The sequence below is a fragment of the Gorilla gorilla genome, chromosome 20 (genome assembly GCF_029281585.2).
Source record: "Gorilla gorilla gorilla isolate KB3781 chromosome 20, NHGRI_mGorGor1-v2.1_pri, whole genome shotgun sequence".
Lineage (NCBI taxonomy): Eukaryota > Metazoa > Chordata > Mammalia > Primates > Hominidae > Gorilla > Gorilla gorilla.
Window position 1 is genome coordinate 21,730,539 of NC_073244.2, and position 15,759 is coordinate 21,746,297.

At 47.4% G+C, this 15,759-nt stretch overlaps 1 protein-coding gene across 2 annotated transcripts in view; it reads right to left on the reverse strand.

Moving 5' to 3' along the window:
- The window catches only part of BRD4 (bromodomain containing 4), a 97,286-nt gene that overhangs the window by 62,711 nt on the left and 18,816 nt on the right, over positions 1-15,759 (reverse strand). The window lies entirely within an intron of this gene.

Genomic DNA, 15,759 nt, shown 5'->3' on the forward strand with positions numbered 1-15,759 from the left:
CAATTTTCGATTTTGTGATCCCCAGCTTCAAGCATAACTCTCAATATGGACACATGTAGAGACACACACAGAACAGGGACACATTTATAGGGACATGTTTCCATGGTTCCTTCAGTGGCCCAGCATGAGTGGATTCCTTGGTACGACGTTCTGTTTCCTTTTCCCTAAGGCAAGTCTGCATTTACCAGCTGGCTTCACTCAGGAGAGTGGGGCTCAACATTCCAGTGCTGTGTGTCCTTACGGCAAGTGGCCACCCGCTTCTGCACTTCACCCACCCAGGCCTGTTAAGGTTCATGAGGAAAACACATGACTTAATTGCTGCTCTACAGAACTGCTGTTCTACAGAAAGCGTATGAAGAACTGCCTCTCCATCTACAAAGATAATCCCTTGGAGTTTGCACCTGGCCAGGCACAGTGATTCATGCCTGCAATCCCAGCACTTTGGGAGGCTGAGGTGAGAGGATCACTTGAGCCCAGGAGCTGGAGACCAACTGGACAACATAGTGAAACTCTACCTCTACTAAAAAATTTTAAAATTAGCTGAGTGTGGTGGTGTGTGCCTGTAGTTCCAGCTACTCTGGTGGCTGAGGAGGGAGGACCGCTTGAACCCGGGAGGCAGAGGCTGCAGTGAGACATCACAGCCACTGCAACTGCTGCCTGGGCGACACAGCAAGACCCTGATCCGATAAATAAATAAAAACAAATAAAAACCTATGTGTCGGCCGGGTGTGGTGGCTCACCCCTGTAATCCCAGCACTTTAGGAGGCCAATCACTTGAGGTCAGGAGTTCAAGACCAGCCTGGCCAACATGGTGAAATCCCGTCTCCACTAAAAAAAAAAAAAATACAAAAAGCCAGGTGTGGTGGTGGGTGCCTGTAATCCCAGCTACTCGGGAGGCTGAGGTGGGAGAATCACTTTAATCTGGGAAGCAGAGGTTGCAGTGAGCAGAGATCGTGCCACTGCACTCCAGCCTGGGTGATAGTGGGAGATTCCATCTTAATAAAAACAAAAACAAAAACAATCAAACAAAACCATGTGTGGGGTAGGGCAATCACCCGTAAGACAAAATAAAAAGATAAATATATACCAAAAAAAAAGAAAGAAAATGCACCTGGGAAGATGCTCCCCGTCACTAGTCATGAAGAAATACAAATCACAGCCACACTGATACCACTGCAAGACTATGTGAATCCACTGCTTCCCACCCCTAAAACCCTGACAATACCAAGTGCTAGTGAAGATGTGCAACGACTGAAACTCTCATCCACTGCTGATGAGGGCGAAAAATGATGCAACCCTCCAGAAACATCTGAGAGTTTCCTGTAAAGCTAAACATGTATTTATTCCAATGACCCAGCCATCTCACTTGCAGGTCTTTAACCAAAAGAAAGAAAAACATGTTCACACAAAGAACTGCATGTGAATAGCTTTAGCAGCTTCATTAAGAATCACCAAAAACTAGAAACCATCCATGTGTCCTTCAACTGAGAAATGCAGAAAAAGCTGGGGTCTATCCATATAATGAAACACTATTCAGCAATGAAAAGAAACAACTGAAACACTCCCACTAAGTAGTCAGATGACTCTAATAAACTATGTTAACGAAAAGAAGCCTGACTCAACCCCTACCTCCCCTGCATTGTATGATGCCATTTTCCATTTAATATGACATTCTAGAAAAAGCAAAATCATAGACACAGAAAACAGATCAATCGTTGCTGAGGAGCCAGACACGGTGGCTCACGCCTGTAATCCCAGCACTTTGGGAGGCCAAGGCGGGCAAATCACGACGTCAGGAGTTCAAGACCAGCCTGACCAACATGGTGAAACTCCGCCTCTACTAAAAATACAAAAATTAGCCGGGCATGGTGGTGCGCACCTGTAATCCCAGCTACTCAGGAGGCTGAAGCAGGAGAATCACTTGAACCCGAGAGGCAGAGGTTGCAGTGAGCCAAGATCGCACCACACTGCACTCCAGCCTGGGTGACAGAGCAAGACTACATCTCAAAAAAAAAAAAAAAAAAAAAAAGGCTGGGTGCAGTGGCTCACACCTGTAATCCCAGCACTTTGGGAAGCCAAGGTGGACAGATCACGAGGTCAGGAGATCGAGACCATCCTGGCTAACACAGTGAAACCTCATCTCTACTAAAAATACAAAAACTTAGTCAGGCATGGTGGTGGGTGCCTGTAGTCCCAGCTACTCAGGAGGCTGAGGCAGGAGAATGGTGTGAACCTGGGAGGCAGAGGTTGCAGTAAGCCGAAGACTGCGCCACTGCACTCCAGCCTGGGCGACAGAGCGAGACTCTGTCTCAAAGAAAAAAAAAAAAAGTTGCTGAGTCTCACGCCTATGGTCCCAGCGCATTAGGAGGATCATTTGAGGTCAGGAGTTTGAGACCAGCCTGGCCAACATGGTAAAACTCCATCTCCACTAAAAATACAAAAATCAGCTGGACATGGTGGCGCAGGCCTGTAATTCCAGCTACTTGAGAGGTTGAGACTCCAGAATTGCTTGAACCCAGCAGGCAGATTGCAGTGAGCCGAGATTACGCCACTGCCCTCCAGTCTGGGAGACAGAGTGGGACTTCATCTCAAAAAAAAAAAAAAAAAAAGGGAATTTTATTGCATATAAACTTAAAGAGAATAAACAAACCACATGCAGTACCCCACCCTGACCCCCTTTAGACCTGATACAGAGACCCCCAGGACTGGGAGATGCTGCTTTGCAGGGAAGGCAGACAGACCTGCAAGTGCAGCAGGCAAGGACAGCCTGGTCTGAACCACGAGCTTCCATGCTAACCTGGGGGACTCCGAGTAACAGATGTTGTCAGCCTTGTGTTTCCTGTCTGTAAAACAGAGCAGTTGAGCCACACGCGGTGGCTCACGAGGTCAACAGATCAAGGCCAGCCTGGCCAACATGGCAAAACCCTGTCTCTACCAAAAACGCAAAAATTAGCCGGGCATCGTGGCACATGCCTGTAATTCCAGCAACTCAGGAGGCTGAGGCAGGAGAATTGCTTGAGCCCAGGAGGCGGAAGTTGCAGTGAGCTGAGATCATGCCACTGCACTCCAGCCTGGACAACTGAGCTAGACTCCGACTCAAAAAAAAAAAAAAAAAAAGGATTAAAAAATTAAAAAGTGCTTTACTGGGCCGGGCGCAGTGGTTCACGCCTGTAATCTCAGCACTTTGGGAGGCCGAGGCGGGCGCATCACGAGGTTAGGAGATCGAGACCATCCTGGCTAAAACAGTGAAACCCCGTCTCTACTAAAAAATACAAAAAAAATTAGCCGGGCGTGGTGGTGGTCACCTGTAGTCCCAGCTACTTGAGAGGCCGAGGCAGGAGAATGGCGTGAACCCGGGAGGCGGAGCTTGCAGTGAGCCGAGATCGCGCCACTGCACTCCAGCCTGGGCCACAGAGCGAGACTCCATCTCAAAAAAAAAAAAAAAAAAGTGCTTTTCTGAAAGGAGGGCTCTAGTTAAGGTAAACCATGGGTTCTGTGACTTGTGCTTTACACTGAGAGAACAAAGCAGCAAGACCAACAATCTTAAACGAATAATACAGAGTCCATGTAGGGTACACTACCCCTGCATTCACATCAACTGCAGAAGAGAAGCTATTTCCAGCTCAAAGTAGGGGAAAGTTAATACATAGCTATTCGAGAGTGTTTATGTACAGACAGTTAATCTTGAGAAATCCAAATTGTGTGGCTAGAACAAAGCTACTGTTTACAATATTTTTCATACTAATGCTTCCTGGAGGACCTTCCTTGGCCCCATGTTTAAATTTTGATTAAATGTCAAACTAGTAAAACTATTTGCCTATGCGGGGATGGGGCAGGGGGAGAAGACGGTTAGGCAACACAGTGCCAAATTCAAAACTCCGTACCAGCTCTAACAGCGAACATCTTTAGATTCAGAGGAGAAAAGTAGCCTTAAACAGGACAATTCAGCCTATCTACTGAGATCATCTTATCAAAATGAGTAACTGTCATTACAGTAAAATGCAATACAACAATACAATAAAATGCAACAAAGCCACGAAGAAGGAAAAAGGCTGCCCAGCATTCTAGCACCTATTTGCACAATTAGCCCACAGAGTTACTTACAAACTATATTCCCCTTATATAGTCTGTGTTCTGTTTTTGATGGGGCACTGTATACAGAACCTATCTGCCAACTTTAACTGTAATGCGATAACCAGAGCTCACACAACCACTTCTCAACTGTTTCTGTCAGGATGTTTCCAGTTTTTCAAGTATCAACATTACAGGGTTGAGAAGGACCAACAAGCATTTGATGGCTAATGATGACAAAGTCCTTGATCAAGATGCCAGCAAGAACATTCACCACAACAGACTCCATGCAGAATGCTTGGAGTGATTCCCTCTGAGCCCCAAAGCACTTGCTCTCACATTTGACCAAGGTAGGATGAAAGAGCTCAGGGTACAAAGAAATATCCACTCATCCGTCACAGTGAAGGATTACCTTCATTATGTCCTCTCCAGAGGTAAACCCAAAGTCCCTCTGATCGCTGACTTTTTTACACTTACCACATAATCCCAACCCACTCTATTCTTCCGCAAGTCATTCACAGAAGGCATACGGTGGTGACATAAATGCTGACGACTACCAGGTCCCCCCAATCTCCAGCCGTCTGTTTGTTTGCCCACAGGAACATACATTGTGTGCTGGCAATAACTAAACAAGCTTTTCTGCCCAAGGAGGCTGAGCTCACTCAGTGCCTCGAGGCTCCCCACCATGGTTACAAGTGCTGGCCTAACCAAGCTGTGCCTGGAATCAGCCTTGTCACTGTGCCGGGGGAGTAGGAAACAGTTAAAACACATTTTTATGCTTTCATTTCTATAATAAATGCATCAGATATCACATGAAATCAGCTCTAGGACTGACTGAGCACCTGCCTGCTATACATTTTCCAGGCCGCCAGTGCCCTGCCAGGGGATGTGCTGAGCAGCCAAACCCAGCCTGGCCATGATGCCTGTAGTAAGCTGGCAGACAATGTACGAGCAACAACTTTCCCAGTTAAGCGCCAACTTTCCCTGAGTGTCCACATGCTTAGGGAAGAAGGTTGGACTTAAACCAACAAGCAATTACTGAATGCTTACTGAGACATGGGGCTCAATGTGTCTGTATGCTGTATTCCGACCTCACAAGAACCTTGCACAGGGCAGGGATTAGGGTCTCAGTTTTGCAGCCAAGGAAGCTGATGCGAGAAGAAATCGGTAATTCATCTAAGGTCACACCCGACTCCTCACCTTATACCCCCAAAAAATCATTTCCTGATGGATCAAGGGCATAAATTGGAAGGGCAAAACCTTACAACTTCCAGAAGAAAATATAGAATATATTTCACTTCAGGATAGTGTTCTTGCCACCAACCGTAAAACAAAGATTCATAAATTCGCCTACATTAAAATTAAGACCATCTTTTTTTTTTTTTTTTTTTTGAGACAGAGTTGTTGCCCAGGCTGGAGTGCAATTGCGCGATCTCAGCTCACCACAACCTCCGCCTCCTGGGTTCAAGCGATTCTCCCGCCTCAGCCTGCCGAGTAGCTGGGATTCTCCCACCTCAGCCTCCCGAGTAGCCAGGCAGGAGCCACCACGCCTGGCTAATTTTGTATTTTTAGTAGGGACAGGGTTTCTCCATGTTAGTCAGGCTGGTCTCAAACTCCTGACCTCAGGTGATCCACCTGCCTTGGCCACCCAAGTGCTGGGATTAGAGGCATGAGCCACAGCACCGAGCCTGAAATGTTATTTCTTAATAATAAGACTTGAAAGGTGAAACTGATCCATGGGCTGCCGTATGGATGTTTTAGCAGGCACGAAAACATTCACCTCCTTGTGCATGTCCATCAGAGGTCTTGGGTGACAAGGTGCATTACCAATGAGTTGTAATATTTTGAAAAATATTTTTTCTAAGCAGTAGGTCTCAACAGTGGGCTTAAAATATTCTGCAAATGATGCTGTAAACAGATGTGCTGTCACCCAGACTTTGTTTTTCCCTTTACAGAGCACAGGCAGAGTAGATTTAGCATAATTTAGATTTAGCATAATTCTTAAGGTCCTTGGATATTCAGAATGGCTAATGAGCAGTAGCTTCAACTTAAAGTCATCAGCTTCAGTAGCCCCTAATGAGAGGCAGCCTGTCCTTTGAAGCCAAGTATTGATTTTTCTACAGCTATAAAAGCCTAGATGGCATTTTCTTCCAATAGACTATTTTGTCTACCCTAAAATGTTTACTGTAGCCACCTTTATCAATTATCTTAGCTAGATCTGGATAACTTGCTACAGTTTTTCCATCAGCACTTGCTGCTTCACCTTGCACTTTTATGTTTTGGAGATGGCTTCTTTCCTTAAACCTCATGAACCAACCTCTGCTGGCTTCAAACTTTTCTTCTGCAGCTTTCTCACCTCTCTCAGCCTCCAAAGAATTGAATACAGTTACTACGGCCTTGCTAGATTAGGCTTTGGCTTAAGGGAATATTGCAGCTGACCTGATCTATCCAGACCACTACAACTTTCTCCATGTCAGCAATAAGGTTGTTTCACTTTCTTATCACTCAGGCATTCACTGGAGTCACACTTTTAATCTCCTTCGAGAACTCCTTTGCATTCACAATCTAGCTAACTATCTGGCTTAAGCAGCCTGGCTTTTGGCTTTCAAAATATGTTATTGGCCTTTTAGCGTTGTTAAAGGGTATTGCTCTGTCATCCAGGCTGGAGTGCAGTGGCATGATCACAGCTTGCTGCAGCCTCAACCTCCTAGGCTCAAGCAATCCTCCCATCTCAGCCTCCCAAGTAGCTGGGACCACAGGCATGTGCCACCATGCCTGGCTACTTTTTCCATTTTTTTTGTGAAGACGAGGCCTCACTATGTTGCCCAGGCTGGTCTCAAACTCCTGTCCTCAAGCGATCCTCCCACCTAAGCCTGCCAAAAAATGCTAGGATTACAGGCATGAACCCCATGCCTGGCCATTTTTAGCTTTTGACTTGGTGTGAGAGACGCGAGACCCTTCCTTTCATCTGAACACTTTAAAGGCTATTATAGGGTTATTAACCGGGCTAATTTTAAGATAGTTGTGTCTCAAGGAATGGAGAGGAAAAGAGATGGGAAGTAGTCAGTAGCTGGAGCAGTCAGAACACAAACATTTATAGATTAAATTCACCTTCTTAGATGGACATGGTTTGTGGTTCCCCAAAACTACGATAATGACACCCAAAATCACTGATCACGAATCATAACAGATATAATAGTCTGAAACATTGGTCACATTACCAAAATGTGACACAGAGATGAAGTGAGCACACGCTGTTGGAAAAATGGCACTGATAAAAGACTTGCTCAATGCAGGGTCACCACAAATTCTCAATTTGTAAATAAAAAAACCGCAATTATCTGCAAAGCACAATAAAACGAGGTATACCTATACATGCAACAACCACAAAACCGGTAAACTCAAAATTCAGGATGGGCAAGGAAATGAAGTAGGGAAAGGAACACACACAGGAAGCAGAGGTGACTGAACTGGTCAGGCCAAGTCTCCTCAAGTTGAGTGACACAAATCAGAATCACTCAAAATTGAAAGGCTAACCAAAACACTGCACCATCAATCACCTACAGCACCTTCAGTGAAGTAAGAGCACTGCAGGGTGGGTAGGAGCAATTCCCTCTGCTGTGCTTGACCCTCATCAGTAACAAGCAGAGCTAACTCTGACAGGTGGATGGAGTGCTTCTGCTACCCAATCTCACTGACAGGGAAACAGGATCAAAGATTAAGCAACCTGTTCCAGATCACTGCCAAAGTCTCCAAATTCCAGTGGGTGAATGTCCATTTTGAGCTTCAGTTCCACTAGTCACAGTGGTACTCATCTGTGCACCTGCTTAGGTAGTATATCCCATTTTCAGCAAGTTCTAATTGCCCATATAAAACACATCAGAGGTACAGAGATCTTTAAGCACAAAATGCAACACTGAGTCTATCTCATGCCCTTTCCAGAACAAGACAATGCCAAAAAGGAAACAAGCCTGGGCGCGGAAGTGAGCACCTGTAGTCCCAACTACTTGAGAGGCTGAGGAGGGAAGAGGATGTCCTGAGCCCAGGAGTTCTGGGCTATATTGCATGGTGCCAATCAGGTGGCCGCACTAAGTTTGGCATCAGTGTGGTGACCTCCAAGGAGTGGGTACTACCAGATCGCCTAAGAAGGGGTGAACCAGCCCAGGTCGGCCAGATGTGGTGGCTCACACTTGTAATCCCAGCATTTTGGGAGGCCCTGGCGGGCGGATCGCTTGAGGCCGGGAGTTCGAGACTAGCCTGGCCAACAAGGCAAAACCCCAACTATATTAAAATACGAACATTAACCGGGCATGGTGGCGGGCATCTGTAATCTCGGCTACACAGGAGGCTGTGGCACAAGAACTGCTTGAACCCGGGAAACAGGCTGCAGTGAGCCAAGACTGTGCCACTGCACTCCAGCCTGCACAAAAGAGTGAGTGAGACTCCGTCTCAAAAAAAAGAAAAAAAAAAGTTGCGGGGCGGGTCGCATAGTGAAGAAAAAAAAGAAACGGGGCAAGTCAAAACTCCCACACCTATCAGCAGTGGGGTCATGCATGTGAATCACCACTGTACTCCAGCCTGGGCAACACAGTGGAGACCTTGTCTCTTAAAACGGTAGGTTGGCTGGGCGCGGTGGCTCACCCCTGTAATCCCAGCACTTTGGGAGGCTGAGGTGGGTGGATCACGAGGACAGGAGACCATCCTGGTCAACATGGTGAAACCCCGTCTCTACTAAAAATACAAAAATTAGCTGGGCGAGGCGGCGCGTGTCTGTAATCCCAGCTACTCGGGAGGCTGAGGCAGGAGAATTGCTTGAACCCAGGAGGCGGAGGTTGCAGTGAGCCGAGATCGCACCACTGCACTCCAGCCTGGCAACAGAGCTAGACTCCATCTCAAAAAAAAAAAAAAAAAAAAAAAAGCCGGGCGCAGTGGCTCATGCCTATAATCCCAGCACTTTGGGAGGCCGAGGCGGGTGGATCACAAGGTCAGGAGATCGACACCATCCTGGCTAACACAGTAAAACCCCATCTCTACTAAAAACACAAAAAAGTAGCAGGCACCTGTAGTCCCAGCTACTCAGGAGGCTGAGGCAGGAGAATGGCATGAACCCAGGAGGCGGAGGTTGCAGTGAGCCGAGATCATGCCGCTGAGGTTAGGCCGGGCATGGTGCCTCATGTCTGTACTGTCAACACTTTGGGAGGCCGAGGTGGGCGGACTGCCTGAGCCCAGGAGTTTGAGACCAGCCTGGGAAACACGGTCCCTACAAAAATTAGCTGGGTGTGGCTGGGTGCGGTAGCTCATGCCTGTAATCCCAACACTTTGGGAGGCTGAGGTGGGAGGATCAATTGAGGTCAGGAGTTCAAGACCAGCCTGGTCAACATGGCGAAACCTTGTCTCTACTAAAAATACAAAACTTAGCCAGGCATGTTCATGGGAGCCTGTAATCTCAGCTACTTGGGAGGCTGAGGCAGGAGAACTGCTTGAACCCAGGAGGCCAAGGATGCAGTGAGCCACTGCACTCCAGCCTGAGCGACAGAGTGAGACTCCGTCTCACACAGGAAAACAAACAAACAAAAAAAGGATGTGGCAGTTTAACAATGAGGCACTGCCTGTAAAACTCTTCACCCTCTGCCCTCAACCAAAATCTGTTAGGAACAAGTACAGTGAGCGAAATGGGTTCTGAAATATATCTCTACCCTCAGGTACACAAGTGTGCTTGTGAGCAAAAAACAGAGGGAGAATGATGTTGACTGGAAACCCTTACTCCCAACATGTCAGCACTGTATTGCCTAAAAAGATCAATTAAATCTTTTTTAAAAGCACAAAGAAAAATTCCCACGACACAGACTTAAAATTCTACCTCTTGACCACAGCATGGCATTCAGGTCTGCACACACAGCCACCCTGCAATTGGTATGTCACTTGACAAGACTCACCTGAGCAAGAGCAGCCTCCAAGACCACTGAGAAAAAAGGCTGCTGAGTTTTTAGAAAAAAGAGAAAAATTAATAAAAAATAGAAAACATTTTTAAAAATAATTAAGACCAGGCGCAGTGGCTCATGCCTGTAATCCCAGCACTACGGGAGGCAGAGACAGGTGGATCACCTGAGGTCAGGAGTTTGATAACAGCCTGGCCAATGTGTCGAAACCCCGTTTTTACTAAAAATACAAAAATCAGCCAGGTGTGGTGGCAGGTGCCTGTAGTCCCAGCTACTTGGGAGGCTGAGGCAGGAGAACTGCTTGAACTGGAGGTTGCAGTGAGCCGAGATCATGCCACTGCACTCCACGCTGGGTGACAGAGCGAGACAGTCTCAGAAAATAAATAATTTTTTAAAAAAACCCCAGAAGACTTATCCTGCAATTGCTGCTCAAAGTGATGATCAAAGGGAGAGAATAAGAAGTATAAAGGCCAGGTGTGGTGGCTCACACCTGTAATCCCAGCACTTTGGGAGGCCCAGGCGGGTGAATTACGATGTCAGGAGTTCGAGAGCAGACTGGCCAATGTGGTGAAACCCTGTCTCTACTAAAAATACAAAAATTAGCTGGGTGTGGTGGCGTGCACCTGTAGTCCCAGCTACTCAGGAGGCTGAGGCAGAAGAAACGCTTGAACCCAGGAAGCGGACGTTGCAGTGAGCCAAGATTGCGCCACTGCACTCCCGCCTGGGCGACAGAGCGAGTCTACATAAAAAAAAAAAAAAAAAGTAATAGTATAAGCTGTGACACTGGATGAAGAAAGTGGCAAAAATAAAAATTTATAAGAAAAAAATTGATGACATAAATTTTTAAAAAGGGGGCAAAAAACGTAAGCTGAAACTCCTTAAACTTTAAACCTCTGGGCTGGGCGCGGTGGCTCAAACCTGTAATACCAGCACTTTGGGAGGCCGAGGCGGGAGGATCACAAGGTCAGGAGTTTGAAACCAGCCTGCCCAGCATGGTGAAACCCTGTCTCTACTAAAAATACAAAATTAGCCGGGCACGGTGGCACACGCCTGTAGCCCCAGCTACTTGGGAGCCTGAGGCAGGAGAATTGCTTCAACCCGGCAGGTGAAGGTTGCAGTGAGCCAAGATTGCACCACTGCACTCCAGCCTGGGAGACAGAGCAAGACTCCATCTCAACAAACAAACAAAAATAAAAACTTTAGGGCTGGGTGTGGTGGCTCACACCTGTAATCCCAGCACTTTGGGAGGCTGAGGAGAGCAGATCACAAGGTCAGATCAAGACCATCCTGGCTAACACGGCGAAACCCCATCTCTACTAAAAATACAAAAAATTAGCCAGGCGTGGTGCTGGGCGCCTGTAATCCCAGCTACTCGGGAAGCTGAGGCAGGAGAATGGCATGAACCCAGGAGGCGGAGCTTGCAGTGAGCAGAGCAGAGATTGTGCCACTGTACTCCGGCCTGGGCGACAGAGCAAGACTCCACCTCCAAAAAAAAAAAAAAAAAAAAAAAAAAACCAACAAACTTTAAATCTCTGGTAGGTTTAAAAGGAATCTTTGCTATCATCTAAAAGACAAACAACAATTGTCGGCAAAGATGTGGAGAAACTGGAACCCTCATATGTCCAGCAATGTAAAATGGGGCAGCCACTGTAAAACAGTCTGGCAGTTCCTCAAAAGGTTAAAACATAAATAATGAATGTCCCAGAAATTCCTCCCCTACACATATGCCAAGAGAAAAGGAAACATTTCTACATAAAAAGTGTGTGTGGGCACTCACAGAGGTATTATTCATTAAGAGCCAAAAACTAGAAACCAAAATATCCATGAACTGATGAACGGATAGTGTCATTTCTAAGGATACAACCAGATTTTCTGAAATTGGGGGTAGGGGAGGGGAATCAAAGATGTTTCCTTCTCAAGGAGCAAACCGCGTAGCGTGGCAATCAATTCTGAGGCTCCATGCTGCCCTTCCAAGGACTGAGGTACTGTACCCAAGAATCACTGTGCCAGAGTGAAGGACAAAGCAATCAAGTCATCCAGGCACAAGTCACAGAACACTGAGTGCGGAGAGAGGCAGAGCTTGCCAATCTGGCTTCACCGGGGGGCTCCTCTCACCTGTTCTCTGTCTGCTCAAGAGTTGGTAAGCGCCCTCACACTTAAAACATTCCAAAACCCAAGCTTTTCTGGTTACACTCTGAGGCAATGCACAGAGAAATGTTAAGAAATGTTGATTCTATGAGCCTTTTCAAGGTGACATCAAGACAGAAACTACTTGCTGTGGAAATCATTGTACAAAGTGGGTAGGAGTGAGAAGCCCACTGATAGGATGAGTCCCCTGGGAGCTGATGAAAGGGTGAGATCCAATCCATTTTTAAACAGTCCTTTTTTTTTTTTTTTTTTTTTTGAAATAGAGTCTCACTTTGTTGACCAAGCTGAAGTGCAATGGCATGATCTCAGCTCACTGCAACCTCCGCCTCCTGGGTGACTGGAACTATAGGCGCATGGCACCATGTCCGGCTGATTTTTGGATTTTTTTTTTTTTTTTCCCGAGAAGGAGTCTCACTCTGTGGCCCAGGCTGGAGTGCAGTGGCACGATCTCGGCTCACTGCAAGCTCCGCCTCCCGGGTTCACACCATTCTCCTGCCTCAGCTTCCTCAGTAGCTGGGACTACAGGTGCCCACCACCACGCCTGGCTAATTTCTTCTATTTTGAGTCGAGACGGGACTTCACCGTGTTAGCCAGGAGGTCTCAATCTCCTGACCTCATGATCCGCCCGCCTCGGCCTCCCAAAGTACTGGGATTACAGGCGTGAGCCACCGCGCCCGGCCAATTTTTATAGTTTTTATTAGAGACGGGGTTTCACCATACTGGCCAGGCTGGTCTCAAACTCCTGATCTCAGGTGATCCACCTGCCTCGGCCTCCCAAAGTGCTAGGATTACAGGCATGAGCCACCGTGCCTGGCCTTAAACAGTCCTTTAGGCTGTCCTGAAAGACACCTGGCTGCACCACTGTTTGAACCATCTCCCGTACCTTTGTGCCTACTCTTCACCAGTGCCCAATATCCATCCCCAAAATCAGTTTCCGTGTGGAGGCAGGATATGGGGAATTTAAAGCCCCTCAGCAGGCTTCCGCACCCATGTTCTTAGTTCTAACATGTGTTCAAAAAGTAAGCAAGATGGCCAGGAGCAGGGGCTCATGCCTGTAATCCCAGCACTTTGGGAGGCCAAGGCAGGTGGAACCCTTGAGGCCAGGAGTTTGAGACCAGCCTGGCCAACATGGCGAAACCCTGTCTGTATTAAAAATACAAAAATTAGCCAGGCATGGTGGCAAGGGGCCTGTAGTCCCAGCTACTTGAGAGGCTGAGGCATGAGAACTGCTTGAGCACAGGAGGCGGAGGTTGCGGTGAGTCGAGATCGTGCCACTGCACTCCAGCCTGGGCAACAGAGCGAAACTCCGTCTCAAAAAAAAAAAAAAAAAAAAAAACAGTAGGCAGGTGGATATCTGCACACTCATGTTCACTGCTGCATTATTCACAACAGCCAAGAGGTGGAAGCAACCCAACTTCATCAACAAAGGAGTGGAATTCTGACATGCTACAACACGGATGGACCTGGAGAACAGGTTATTATGCTTAGTGAAATAAGCCAGTAACAAAATTCTAAATACTGTCTGAATCGGCCAGGTGCAGTGGCTCACGCCTGTAATCCTAGTACTTTGGGAGGCAGAGGTGGGTGGATCACCTGAGATCAGGAGTTTGAGACCAACCTGGCCAACATGATGAAACCCTGTCTCTACTAAAAATACATTAAAAAAAAAAATTAGCCAGGCATGGTGGCGAGTGCCTGTAATCCCAGCTACTTGAGAGGCTGAGGCAGGAGAATCACTTGAACCCGGGAGGCAGACATTGCAGTAAGCCAACATCGCGCCATTGCACTCCAGCCTGGGCAACAAGAATGAAACTCCATCTCAAACAAACAAACAAACAAAAAATACTAAACAAACAAAAAATACTGTCTGATTCTACTTATATGAATAACTATGGTAGTCAAACTCATAGAAACAGAAAGTAGAAGACTGGCTGCCACAGGCTGGGAGGAGGAAGGAAAAGGAAGTTATTCGAAGGATACAGTGTCAGCTTTGCAAGATGAAAACTTTCTAGTGATCTGCTGCACGACAATATGCATATAGTTTACACTGTAAAATGGTTAGGATGTTGCATTTTATGTTTTGAAACACATGCGTGTGCATGTAGGCAAATGGGTTCAGCCGACATTCCTCAATACTAACATGGAAAAATGCCCTCACAGGGCTGGGTCAAATGAAATGCCACACAATGCAAGTGTTCGATAAACACCTACTACTAATAAAAGCAAACATTGGCCAGGCACAGTAGCTTGTAGCTCCCATTTGTAATCCCTGCAGTTTGAGAGGCCAAGACAGGCACATTGCTTGAACTCAGGAGTTCAAGACCAGCCTGGGCAATGTGGTGAGACCCCATCTCTACTGAAAGTACAAAAAAGGGGCCGGGTGCGGTGGCTCACACCTGTAATCCCAGCACTCTGGGAGGCCGAGGCGGGCAGCTCACCTGAGATCAGGAGTTCAAGACCAGCCTGGCCATGGTGAAACCCCGTCTCTACTAAAAATACAAAAAAATTAGCTGGGCGTGGTGGTGTGCGCCTGTAATCCCAGCTACTCAGGAGGCTGAGGCAGGAGAATTGCTTGAACGCGGGAGGCGGAGGTTGCAGTGAGCCGAGATCGCGCCATTGCACTTCAGCCTGGGCAACAGGAGTGAAAATCCGTCAAAAATAAACAACAACCAAAAACAGGCTGTGCACGGTGGCTCACACCTGCAATCCTAGAACTTTGTTTGGGAGGCTGAGGTGGGTGGACCACCTGAGGTCAGGAGTTCTAGACCAGCCTGGCCAACATGGGGAAACCCCATCTCTACTAAAAATACAAAATTAGCCGGGCGTGGGGGCGTGTGCCTGTAATTCCAGCTACCCCAGAGGCTGAGGCAAGAGAATTGCTTAGAAGGCAGGAGGCAGAAGTTGCAGTGAGCGGAGGTCATGTCATTGCACTCCAGCCTGGGTGACAGAGCGAGACTCTCAAAACAAAACAAAGATGTCAGGCGTAGCTACTCAGGAGACTGAGGTGAGAGGATAGCTTGAGACTGGAGGGTGGAGGTTGCCATGAGCCAAGACTGTGCCACTGCACTCCAGCTTGGATGAGGGAGACCCTGTCTTCAAAAAAAAAAGTGTGAATGGTGGCCGGGCACGTTGGCTTACGCCTGTAATCCCAGCACTTTGGGAGGCTGAAGCGGGTGGATCATGAGGTCAGGAGATCGAGACCATCCTGGCTAACACAGTGAAACCCCGTCTCTCTACTCAAGATACAAAAAATTAGCCGGGTGTGGTGGCGGACACCTAGAGCCCAGCTACTTGGGAAGCTGAGGCAGGAGAATGGCGTGAATCCGGAAGGCGGAGCTTGCAGTAAGCCAAGATTGTGCCACTGCACTCCAGCCTGGGCAACAAAGGAAGACTCCATCTTTTAAAAAAAAAGGCCAAGCGGTGGCTCATGCCTGTAATCCCAGCACTTTGGGAGGCCAAGGTGGGTGGATCATCTGAGGTCAGGAGTTCAAGACTAAGCCTGGCTGACATGGTGAAACCCTGTCTCTACTAAAAATACAAAAAAATTTGCCGGGCGTGGTGGTGGGTGCCTGTAATCCCAGCTACTCAGGAGGCTGAGGCA